Source organism: Nerophis lumbriciformis, linkage group LG06 (assembly GCF_033978685.3).
Source record: "Nerophis lumbriciformis linkage group LG06, RoL_Nlum_v2.1, whole genome shotgun sequence".
NCBI lineage: Eukaryota > Metazoa > Chordata > Actinopteri > Syngnathiformes > Syngnathidae > Nerophis > Nerophis lumbriciformis.
In genome coordinates, this window is record NC_084553.2 from 32,470,290 (window position 1) to 32,483,450 (window position 13,161).

General features: G+C 42.7%; 1 long non-coding RNA gene across 1 annotated transcript; it reads left to right on the forward strand.

Annotated features, from left to right (window-relative positions):
* The first annotated feature begins 5,370 nt into the window (after positions 1 to 5,370).
* Positions 5,371 to 7,748, forward strand: LOC140678866 (uncharacterized). The gene is made up of 3 exons (XR_012050513.1): positions 5,371 to 5,515; positions 6,971 to 7,073; positions 7,221 to 7,748. It is a non-coding gene; the product is annotated as an uncharacterized lncRNA (long non-coding RNA).
* Positions 7,749 to 13,161: the final 5,413 nt, after the last annotated feature.

Below are 13,161 nucleotides of genomic sequence, written 5' to 3' on the forward strand. Positions count from 1 at the left end.
CTTGACAATAGCGGCTTATAGACTGGAAATTACAGTAGTAATCACTTTTCAAAATATGTGTGAGGCACTTATCTAAAGTGTAAGCATTTCGTGGAATAACATTTGCTTTTCTATAATACAGTATCTCTATTTAAGTTAGTGCATGGTTGGCTGTTACACTACGGAGATGTGTATTTTGCTTGTCACATGTTTTATAAAGTATATAACGTGTACTACAGAATGGAAAGAAAACAACAGCCCTCTTTGAAAAAATAAATACACAACTGAAAGACCTTTATGTGTCTTATTTGTTTTTTTATCAGATACACTTAGAAGTTACACACAGTTTCACTATTTACACCACAGGTATAAAATGAAATCAATAACGAATAGGTAAACAAGGTGATAGTCTATAAATTTTTCTACCGCTTGTCCCTCTCGGAGTCGCGGGGCATTCTGAAGCCTATCCCAGCTGCAATCGGGCGGAAGGCGTGGTACACCCTGGACAAGTCGCCAGCTCATCACAGGGCCAACACAGATAGACGGACAACATTCACACTCACATTCACACACTAGTGTTGCCAATCAATCTAGTCCCAGGTGCATGTCTTTGGAGGTAGGAGGAAGCCGGTGTACCCGGAGGGAACCCACGCAGTCACAGGGAGAACATGCAAACTCTACACAGAAAGACTTTGAGCCCGGGGATCGAACCCAGGGCCCTGTTATTGTGAGGCACACGCACCAACCCCTGTTTCACCGTGTTGTATAAGGTGATGGTAAAACTTACATTTCCATCCTCCCACTTCAGCTATATTTTATGTACAGCAAACTCAAATATAACCTGGAATTTGTACCCTTAAACATGATAAGTGTCAGCCTCAACAGTAATAAAAGACTAAAATATGTTTCTCCTCGACTGATGCACTATAATATCAGGAGAAAGCAGATGTGCTGGAGCCTGGAGACACATGCAGACATATGTTCATGACTCAGCCGCCAGAGGACTGTCACTGATTAACAATCAGCTGATTCATATTAGGGGTGTCCCGATACAACTTTTTTACGTCCGATATGAATACCGTTGTTGGAGTTTTGAGTATTGGCCAATGCTGATATTGATCTGATATAATACCAGCACAAATCATTCTTGCTTTTATTATTTTGTAGTATGGAATGTTATAAAAGTCTTGCTCAAGTGAAATTATTCAATCAGAAAACAATGAAAAGCACTTAACTATTTTTTATTTTTTTTGTCCTGTCCAGCCACTCAGGCAAATCATATTGTTGATATAGACGCCCATATCTGCTGTACAGATTTACTTTACAAAAGAGAAGTCTGGGATACTTCTCTTGTTGCCTTATTTGTATTTGACTTTATTAAATGGATTTATATTAATGTTTGGCGCAGCCGGACCGGAGTAGGAGAAGAAGAAGAGAAAAGAAAGACAGAGGGGGAAATTGTGGACACAAGAGAAGGAGAAGACAGAGAGACAACAACAACCACAACAACAACAACAGAACTGTCATGACCTAAGAGGCCATGTCTCATTTATGTTTGTTGTGGTTCTATCTCAATTTTGTGCCTAGTTCTGTTCCCGCATGTTTTCCCTTTGTTTACTTTTCTTGTTGCTTTGGACACTGATTAGACACTCCTGTTTCTGTTTAATCATTTGTTTCCTCACCTGTTGCTTCCTCGAACCACGTCCCTTTATATTCTGTTGTCTCCCAGCCTTAGTTGCTGTAAGACTGGCAGCAGTGTGACTAGGGAGGCACAACTCCTTCCATTGTGGTCGCCTTCCGCCTCTTCACGAGCGGGGGCGCCACCAGCTCCATCTTCCTGTTTCAACTCTTCGACCATCAAATGACCCTGTGGAGAAGTGCAGCGTGGCATGGATGGATGACTGGTACTGGAAGGTGCTGATGGAGCTGGAGATGGAGGATGCGCTTCTGGGGCTGACGCCGCCAGTCAAGACGCCTGCTGCTCCAGCTCTGCAGATGCCACCAGTCAAGCCGCCTACTGCTCCAGCTTCGACGCCTGCCCAGCCGCCTACTGTTCTCACTCTGCAGATGCCACCAGCAACCCCAGTGGGCCTGCAGATGTCACCAGCAACCCCAGTGGGCCTGCAAACGCCACCAGCCTACCCAGTGGGACTGCAGATGCCACCAGCAATCCCACTGGGTCTGCAGACAACTCCAACTCTGCAGTCAGCTCGACCTCCAGTATCAACGACTCCAGCTTTGACACCGGATCAGGCGGAGCTCGCCCAAGCAGCGACGTCAGCTCCAGCAGAGCTCGCCTAAGCCAAGCTCACCCAAGCAGCAACGTCAGCTCCAGAAGAGCTCGCCCAAGCCGCTCTACGTCCAGCCACAATGCCGCTTCCTGCCCCGTCTATAGCGGGTCACCCGACGCCACCACCAGGCCAGCAGCCTGCTATGGCTTGACCTCCAGCCCAACGGTCTGCTCGCATCCATCAAGCATTCACGGTCTGCCTACTCGTCTGCCACGAACGTGGCCAGTCTATAGACGCTCCCTGCGCCATCAGCAGCCATGCCCAGGACTTGGGCAAGGACAAGAATGGCTGCTGAGGATTTATTCTCCACCATGTCAGCATCCTCATGGGCCAAGTATGTCGCCAGTTTATGCATGCTCTTCGCGCCATCAGCAGCAATGCCCAGGACCCAGGCGTGGATCACTACCGCTCTTGTCTGCCTCCTCGCCAGCCACAGATGTGGCCGTGCCGTAGATGCCCGCCTGGCCAGCAGCAGCGACGCCACCTGTCTTGTCCTTGGTGGCTTAGGGGACATTTCGGCCTCCTCCCTCCACAATCCCTGTGACTTTGGATTTCCATTTTGGTTTTCTGAGACATCTGGAATCCGTCCCTTAAGGGGAGTGGGGGGTTGGTACTATCATGACTTGTGAGGTCATGTCTCATTTAAGTTTGTTGTGGTTCTACCTAGCTTTGTGTCTAGTTCTGTTACAGCGTGTTTTCCCTTTGTTTATTTTTCTTGTTGCCTTGGAGACTGATTAGACACTCCTGTTTATGTTTAGTAATGAGTTTCCTCACCTGTTGCTTCCTCTAATCACGCCCCATTAGACTCTGTTGTCTCCCAACCTTAGTTTCTGTAACAATGCTCACTTGAAGCTTTTCCCTAGCTAACCGTGTCCTCAGCACGTAAATCTTTTGCACATTTTTGCTTTTATTTTTGGAATAAACATTCATTCTTACCTGAACGCCACTTCCTGCTTGTCTTCCAGAGTATATGAGAACACATCCACCGCAGCAATGCGACCGCATCGCAACAAGAACAATATCCGTAAATACGATGTATGTACAACATACCTATTTATTGTTAACTGCCTGGAATATACTTATGCTGTCTTTAAATGGGCCTTGTTATGCAAAACCAACTTTTTTTGCTTATTGGTACCTACTATTGCGTATTTGGGATTTGCGTTAGTCCCAAAAATTTTAAATCAAACCATGGATGCATGGCGGAGATATTTATATAACAATGTTGCCTTCCTTCCAACCTACTCCAAATGAGCCATTTAGAATTTGTTCTTTTTGTGACGCAGTGCCATATTTGGCGTCAGCAGATATCTCCATATGTATATGTGCTTTGCTATCATGTTTCTTACTCCAGACTGGGCCCCCGTCAATAGGAGCCCAGTCTGAAATGGACTGTTTTTCTTATCCTCCCCCAGCGTCTACCTTTTTCCTACCTTCTACGGGGCGACGTGAGTGGCGACCCATCAGCGTTCCTCTTCTGTAACCCTGTACAATGTTGTTTGTCTAATCTTGTCTAATCACTTGGACCTTGCAGAGAGAATGAGCACGTTCAGTGGAAGGCTCAGACTCCCAAAATGCAATACGGAACGACACAGGAGGTCCTTCATACCGACAGCCATCAGACTGTATAATGCATATGTTCCTTGACTGCACTTAAATGTAGAGTATATGCAGAATATATTTATATTATTTATATATTATATATTATAAATATAATATATTTTATATAGGCAGCACGGTGGCAGAGGGGTTAGTGCATCTGCCTCACAATACGAAGGTCCTGAGTAGTCTTGGGTTCAATCCCGGGCTCGGGATCTTTCTGTGTGGAGTTTGCATGTCCTCCCCGTGACTGCGTGGGTTCCCTCCGGGTACTCCGGCTTCCTCCCACCTCCAAAGACATGCACCTGGGGATAGGTTGATTGGCAACACTAAATTGGCCCTAGTGTGTGAATGTGAGTGTGAATGTTGTCTGTCTATCTGTGTTGGCCCTGCGATGAGGTGGCGACTTGTCCAGGGTGTAGCTGAGATAGGCTCCAGCGCCCCCCGCGACTCCAAAAGGGAATAAGCGGTAGAAAATGGATGGATGGATGGATATTATATATATTATATTATTTATTATTATTATTGTCTACTGTGAGCGAACTGTGGTGCTGAATTTCCCCCAGGGATCAATAAAGTGCTTTCTATTCTATTCTATTCTATTGAACGGGTTTGGGTTGAAAACAACATTTTGTTGCACTTGTGGAATGACAATAAAGATAATTCCATTCTATTTCATTCCATATATGGTATAAATGTACCAAGTAGTGTGCCAATGTAGTCCAACCAGTCCAATGCTATATGTAATGGACTCCTTCTTTTTCGCTATCCTCTTGCTGTCGGGGAGAATGGCTCATCCATGCACATGCATCCTCCGCTGTTGCCATTTGTAACACAAAGTAATGTATAGTTCAAGCTTATATCTGTCAGTAGACTCGCTATGAAAGTGCTACAAACTACAATAAAGTGGGTGAGGAGAAGACGCTCTCGAAGTGGAGCCACGTAAATAAAAAAAACGGCACGTTCTGAAGAGACAGTCAGAAAGTGGCTTAAAAAGGTCTTTAAATTTTTAAATTATTATTATTATTTTATTTTTATTTATTTTTTTTGTCATAAAAAAATACAATCATGTGTGCTTATGAACTGTATCCCTGCAGACTGTATTGATTTATATTGATATATAATGTAGGAACCAGAAATAGTAATAATTATGTTGATTTAATTTTAAAAAATCTGTATATATATTTTTTTTAATTTTTTTTATTTTATCGAACCCAGGACCTTCGTATTGTGAGGCACATGCACTAACCCCTGTTCCACCATTCTAGTTATGTTTAATTGTGTTATAACTGTTTTTTTGGTGACATACAGCAGGGTTATTCAACCCGCCAAAGCTTTTAATTTTGCCCGCCAAACATCACCCAAATAGGCTCCATGAAACCATTTAAACTAGGGTTGGTCATGCAAGCAGTACTACCGCCACCCCATGGGGGGCAACAGCATGGCATGTGTACCACAATGAAGCAGAAGTGGGGTGAGTAGAAGAAGACTTCATTCAGCCCTGAAAAAATCTAAATAAAGTGCAAAAATCGGACATTTAACAACAACTGGACAACAAGGTATGAAAGTTCTGCTGGAGCCATCGTTTCCTGTCAGACCTTTGAAGCGACGGACACTGTTACAGACAAGCAGCAACATCCACAAATGTAAGCTTCATTGCGAAACTTGGTCAAATCTTTGTAAGTAGATATCATTTGTGCATAAAGATAATTAGTTTGTTTTGTATTGAAACTGCTGACTTTGTGATGCCTTTTGTATTCTTGGTCATGTTGTTTTTTTTGTCTAAGAGTATCTCCGGCTATCACAGCTCGTCTAATACATGTAGCACTAAAATTGACCAGTAGAGGGCAATAACGCTGCACCTTAGGTTTAATTGTGATGAGTCACATTAATTTTGTGCAATGTTTGATATGGTTGTTTAAGTTATATATGCATTAACATCTGCAGTTTACTGTGTGAATGTATTTACACTAAACCTTCAATTTTATTTATATAAAATACAAAATAGACACTATTTATGTAAAATATACAATAGACGTTATACTTTTGTAATGTTTATCTTATGTTTATATTTTCAGTCTTACAAACTTAAATGGAGTTTGCATGTTCTCCCCGTGACTGCGTGGGTTCCCTCCGGGTACTCCGGCTTCCTCCCACCTCCAAAGACATGCACCTGGGGATAGGTTGATTGGCAACACTAAATTGGCCCTAGTGTGTGAATGTGAGTGTGAATGTTGTCTGTCTATCTGTGTTGGCCCTGCGATGAGGTGGCGACTTGTCCAGGGTGTACCCCGCCTTCCGCCCGATTGTAGCTGAGATAGGCTCCAGCGCCCCCCGCGACCCCGAAGGGAATAAGCGGTAGAAAATGGATGGATGGATGGAAACTTAAATGAAGGAATAAGTGTACAGAAATAAAACTAAGGAAGGAAGAAATTTAAAAGAATAAACATCAAGCCTCAACAAAACTCCTGGAGCTTCTTTTTCTTCATGCTGTTAACTATCTGTCTAGCTGCACACGCTGGAAACGAGTTGCGAGGGAAGAAAAATGGATGTATTAACAGTGCAGTGTGAAAGCCGATTTGTTTACTTTGCAATTAATTAAACACAGTTTCAAAGGAATATAACCTGCGGAGGCATGAATTGATTTGTAGACCCCAACTTAAACAAGTTGAACAACTTATTCGGGTGTTACCATTTAGTGGTCAATTGTACGGAATATGTACTGTACTGTGCAATCTACTAATAAAAGTCTCAGATAAAAGTCTCAGAGGCACTTACTGACGAAACATCCACATTTCCATGTGAGCTCTTTGGCTCTTGAAACTGTGGCCTTCTTCGTTATGTAGTTGAATAGCCTTGACGCACAGTTTTGTTTGAGCGTCAACATTTTGAAAAGTAGTCAGACTATAATACATAACGTCTTCTTGCTGACGTATTTTATTGTGTCCACACTTTACAATATAATAAGTTAAAAACCCAAATGAAGTCAGGGTCCCAGACCTAAATCCATTTAAAAATTTATGGGGGGAAATGTATACCCTAATAATGTGGAAGATTTTATATGTTTTCCGCCTAACATAGTTCTTTCTATTTTTGTTCAGGCTACATGTTACAGAAAACTGTTTTTTTTGTAAAACCACTGTCACGAGCTGGGAAGTATCTTTGGCGACATGACCCTAAGGTGCAGCAGACGACAGGCAGATGGTAAGTAAAAAGAATGTTATTTAATAAAAACAGAAAACACACTCACAAAAGGAGCGTATAAAAGAACAAAAGAAGGCCAGTGCATTTAAAAACAGCACAAGACACAGAACTTCCATCCATCCATTTTCTACTGCTTATCCCTTTCAGGGTCGCGGGGGGTGCTGGAGCCTATCTCAGCTGCAATCGGGCGGAAGACACAGAACTTATTTTAGACAACAATAAGCACTCAAAACATGAGGCGGTAAGCATAGCAATGATTTGACGCCGTCAAGAAGACAGCGTCGGACTGAAATAGGAGACTGATTGGCAACCGATTACAGTCAATGCCAGGTGTGGGAGCCAGTACACAATGGACAGACAGGGGAAGTGAAATTACAAAATAGGAGTACAGGACAGGATCTAAAACACCACACAAATGGGGAAAAACCACACCAGTCCAAAACAGTCACAGTGGTGTCATTTTTCCCAAATACTACTTTAGCAAGGGGACTGTTCACTTCCTTTATCTACTGTAAATGAAGATAGTGCCCAATTTGGTTATGCTGACAGAGCTTAATTGCCTTCCAATTAACTTGTGGCAAATTGGCATTCTGAGTTTGAATCAGTCCATAAAACCTTCTGCTTTGTTGTGATGATTGACACAAAATTGTGGCTGCACTTTACAATTTACTCATGTCATCAGACACCAACAGGGGCAGGCCTTTGCTGCCCACTACCCTGCTCAATAAATAATTGACGCATGGGTGGTCTTGTAAGTATTCATGTTGACAATAATCTCACTTTTTTTCAGCATATCTTCACATTGTAAATTGGTAACATGGCATGAGTGCTCACTTTGCAGGACGCTGCAACACATTCTTCACCTGTTCTGGACTAACAGTGCATAAAATAATCATGCCACTGCACGACAAAATGTAGTGCAAAAGTAAGACAACACAATATATCTATTCCAGATTCAGTGCTACTCTATGTTACAGGCCTGGGGGTTAATTGAACTTCTTGCTACACGATTGAGAGCATAGCCTGTGTTAAAGTGGCTCAAGACTTATCAGTTTAATAAGGCAATTGTGACTGGGTTAAGTGCAGGGTGGAACGAGGTAATAATCATTTTGGCGTAGACTCAGATTAAAGTTGCTGTTAGTCTGTGCTAGGCTGTTAAAAAAGCTAATTAAACATGAAAGCTTTGCCAGAGTGATTCAAGCCCCTCTGGTGTCTTCTTTGCTAACTAAAATAAGCCATCCGTTGGTTTACTATGCATCAGCTATTATGTTAGTTTATCATGCAGATTGAAGCATATATAATTAGAGTGCATGTATTTGTATGTATCTGCCAATTATCAAAATAGATGACTAGGAATGAGAGTGAATTCCTTTGATGTCACTTTCTTACATATGTAGTGTGTGAAGGCTGAGTGGCAATGATCACTGTAATACTCCTGTTCCAAAGTACTACTTTTTGTAGTTCATTGTAGATACAAAACAGAGCACCTGCACGTTCAGAGGCAATGATATACAGTATGTTAATACAAGATTAAAGATAATGCAAGCCAGCTCCAACTGGTTTACACTAACGCAGATACGAATGTATGTACGACAGATAATGCTCTTCAAAGTAGTCACTCTCTTTGTGAAGAAATAACATTAGAGGAACTCCTGCGACTTGTAAATGGGACAAAACAAAAAACATATTTACTTGACCCACTACCTGGAAAACTGATCAATGAGCTGTTTGTATTATTAGGACTATCAGTGGTAATTTGTTTAATTATTACTTTCCTCTGGTACTGTTCACCTAGCATTCAAAACAGCGGTTATTCATCCTCTGCTTAAAATATTTAACCTCAATCCTCAATCCCACCTTCCCTTTATTTTGAAAATCTGCGAAAAAATTGTTGCATAACAGCTAAATGAACACTTAATGTCTAACAACCTCTGTGAACCCTTTCAGTCTGGTTTCAGGGAAAATCACTCTACTGAGACAGCCCTTGCAAAGTGACTAATGATCTATCGCTAACTATGATTCTGAACCATCTTCTGTGTTGTTGCTACTTGATATCATTGCCGCTTTCGATCCTATCGATTATAACATTCAATTAAAACATATCAAAACACGTATTGGTATGTCAGACTCAGTCTTTTCTTGGTTTAACTCCTATTTTACTGACAGGATGCAGTGCGTCTTTCATAACAATGTGACTTTGGAGTATGTTAAAGTAACGTACAGAGTTCCTCAGGGTTCGGTTCTTGGCCCTACACTTTTCAGCATTTATATGGTGCCGCTAGGTGACATTATACGCAAATACGGTGTTAGCTTTCACTGTTATGCTGATGACACCTAACTTTACACGCCCCTAAAGCTGACCAACACACCAGAATGTAGTCATCTGGAGGCGTGTCTTAATGAAATCAAATAACAGATGTCCAGCCCCCTTTTGTATCTTAACGCTAGGAAAATGGAACTGTTGATTATCGGTCCTGCTAGACACCGGCACTTATTTAACAATACCACTTTAACATTTGACAACAACACAATCATACGAAATGACTCGGTAAAGAATCTGGGTATTGTCTTTTGACCCAACGCTCTCATTTGAGTCACACATTGAGAGTGTTTCTAAAACAGCCTTCTTTTATCTCCGTAATATCGCAAAAATGTGTTTCATTTTGTCCACCAACGACGCTGAGATCATAACTATTGTGTCTCATCTCGATTACTGTAACGTATTATTTTTGGGTCTCCCTATGTCTAGCATTAAAAGACTACAGTTAGTTCAAAATGTGGCTACTACACTTTTGACAAGAACAAGAACGTTTGATCATATTACGCCTATACCAGGGGTCGGCAACCTTTACCAGTCAAAGAGCCATTTTGACCAGTTTCACAAATTATAGAAAACAACGGGAGCCGCAAAATTTGTTTGAAATTTTAAATGAAATAACACTGCATTCAAAGTTTTTTTTACTTTGTGCTATGTATAACCAGGGGTCTCAGACACGCTGCCCACACCTTTATATGAAATTTGAAAGCTGGTGCGGCACGCGGGTTTTAATTGAATGGCGCTTGTCAGCGTCATGCGTGCCGTGATGGTACAGCATATAACGCCCACTTCAACCAGGGCTTCCGCTTGCTCATGTAGGTGACAGCAATGCATACTTGTTCAACAGCCACACAGGTTACACTGACGGTGGCGCTATAAAAAAAACTTTAACACTCTTACTAATAATGCGCCACACTGTGAACCCACACCAAACAAGAATGACAAACACATTTCGGGAGAACATCTGCACCGTAACACAACATAAACACAACAGGACAAATACCCAGAATCCCATGCAGCCCTAACTCTTCCGGGATACATTATACACCCCCGCTACCAAACCCCGCCCACCTCAACCGATGCACAGAGAGGGGGGGGGGGGGGGGGGGGGGGGGGGGGGTTGATGTGTGAGGGAGCAGGGTCGGGGTGGGGGCGGGGTTTGGTGGTAGCAGGGGTGTATAATGTAGCCTGGAAGAGTCAGGGCTGCATGGGATTCTGGGTGTTTGTTTTGTTGTGTTTATGTTGTGTTAAGGTGCAGATGTTCTCCCAAAATGTTTGTCATTCTTGTTTGGTTTTGGTTCAAAGTGTGGAGCATTATTAGTAAGAGTGTTAAAGTTGTTTTATATGGTCACCGTTAGTGTAACCTGTGTGGCTGTTGACCAAATATGCCTTGCTGTCACCCACGTGTGCAAGCAGAAGACGTATATTGTATAACATGTGTTGGACTGACGAGCTATTAATACAGATTGTAGAGAGCGTCAAATGCTGTACCATCATAGCACGCCCTTGTTTTTAGCTGTAAGGGTGAAAATTGATGAATATTAATCCCGGGAGTTTTCTGCGAGAGGCACTAAAATCCGGAAGTCTCACGGGAAAATTGGGGGATTCAGCAAGTAAGCTGCTGAGCCGCATCAGAGTGATCAAAGAGCCGCATGCGGCTCCGGAGCCGCGGGTTGCCGACCCCTGGCCTATACTGACTCACCTGCACTGACTTCCTGTGCACTTAAGATGTGACTTTAAGGTTTTACTATTTACGTATAAAATACAACAACAGTCTAGCTCCATTCTATCTTACTGATTGCATTGTACCATATGTCCCAGCCAGAAATCTGCATTCTAGGAACTCCAGCTTATTAGTAATTCCCAGAGCCCCAAAAAAGTCTGCGGGCTACAGAGCATTTTCTATTCAGGCTCCAGTACTCTGGAATGCCCTGCCAGTCACAGTTAGCTTTGTTACCTCAGTAGAGGCATTTAAGTCCCATCCTAAAACTAATTCATATACTCTAGCCTTTAAAAAGACCCATTTTTTAGACCAGTTGATCTGCCCTTTCTCTTTTCTGCTCTGCCCCCCTCTCCTGCGTGGAGAGGTTATTAGGTGGCTACAGATCAATTTCTACAGAGGCGACGCTAACTGTTCCAAGTCGGGACCCGAACCGCCATTCAGCCCAAACGCCAACACGCAAACAAGAGACATCAACATCACGGCCCACCGAGAAACTCCACTCCCCAATCCAAACCGGGGGCCGCCACAGAAGGGTGAACAGAACACAGCCTCCCTGGAGAGGGAGAAAACAACCTGCAACCCAGCAGGCAGCACGCCCCCAAGCCAACCCACCACCAGTCTGACTGCCCCCAAGCATGCCCGTCAATCCCACCCGCCCAACGTCCATTCCACCAAGTCATCCACCCACCCCAAAAGAACAAATAAACAACAACAAAAACAATCCGAGGAGCTGGTCGCCACCAGTGCCCAGTGCCACCAAACCCTGCACCATCCTGCACGTCCAGAACCCCCTCCCTGCCCATCCCCCACCAGACACCCTATCCGGCAAAAGGCCAGAAGGGCCCAGCCCCGTTCCCTTCACGCTGCAATCAGCAATGTTGGGGCAGCGACACATACACATAACAAACAAAGCAGGCAAAAAAAATAAAGATAAAAAAAACAATTAAAAATTACAATGATAATAATTAGATAATAATACAAAAAATAATTAACATGAAAAATATACAAACTATACATAACAAAACAAAATAATGAATTAAAAATGAATAAATTAAAAATCAAATCAAATTAAAAAATACATACATATACACATACATATATACCGTACCAACATATATACATACAAACACATACATACACAGACACACACACACACATATACATACAGCATACATAATGTATATAAGCAGCTCAACTTGTTACGTCTGGGTCACATGGTTTTGTGGTGGTCGTTTCCCCATGAAGCAGAAGGACGTCAGTAAGCAGTGTGCAGGTATGAGAATAATTTATTCTACAAATTAAGTTAAGTTAAAGTTAAAGTTAAAGTTAAAATGCAAACTCAATTCAACCAGCCTGTGCTGGGAAAGCTCGAGGTAACATAAACATAGCACAAAAAAAACAGGAATCAACCAATAGTGTAGGTAGCAAACAGGAAATACCAATTTAAAAATAACATAACCAGGAAAACGAATCACAACATAGGCGCCAATCCCGTGGGTGCTTCGGGGCCCGAGAACCCACGGACAATGCCGAGCACCCACGTGGGATTGATGGCAAATTCTTTCTCACCACCAAGCAAAAACCGCGCATGCTCAGGCCCCTTCTACACAAATCCCACCTAACCTTATCCCTGTCCACACACACACAATGGTCGTTTAAGACCCCCTCCGTCAGCCGGCGCAATGCGATCTAATACGCATGCGCGGAAAATGTGCATGTCATAGTCACCTCCAGTGTTGCTTTGTGTGCAAGTTCTCAAATGTAACTTATCTGAACAATATCCAGTGTTGTGGTATTTCAATTAACTGGAATCCAGTGTGCTGTGGGGCCCTATTGTAGTGAATACAATAAATTAATCAAATCTTTATTGGACACGTGAAAGTAACCAATGTGACAAATGATATTTTCCATCAATCAATGTAGGGATCTAGATATCTGGTCAGGACACTCGTCACTCTTTTGCCTTCACCTTCATTGTCCATTCCTTTTTGGTGGCTTTATAAACTCTGGACCTAGACGTTGAGTTTGCGACATACATGACGGACAAT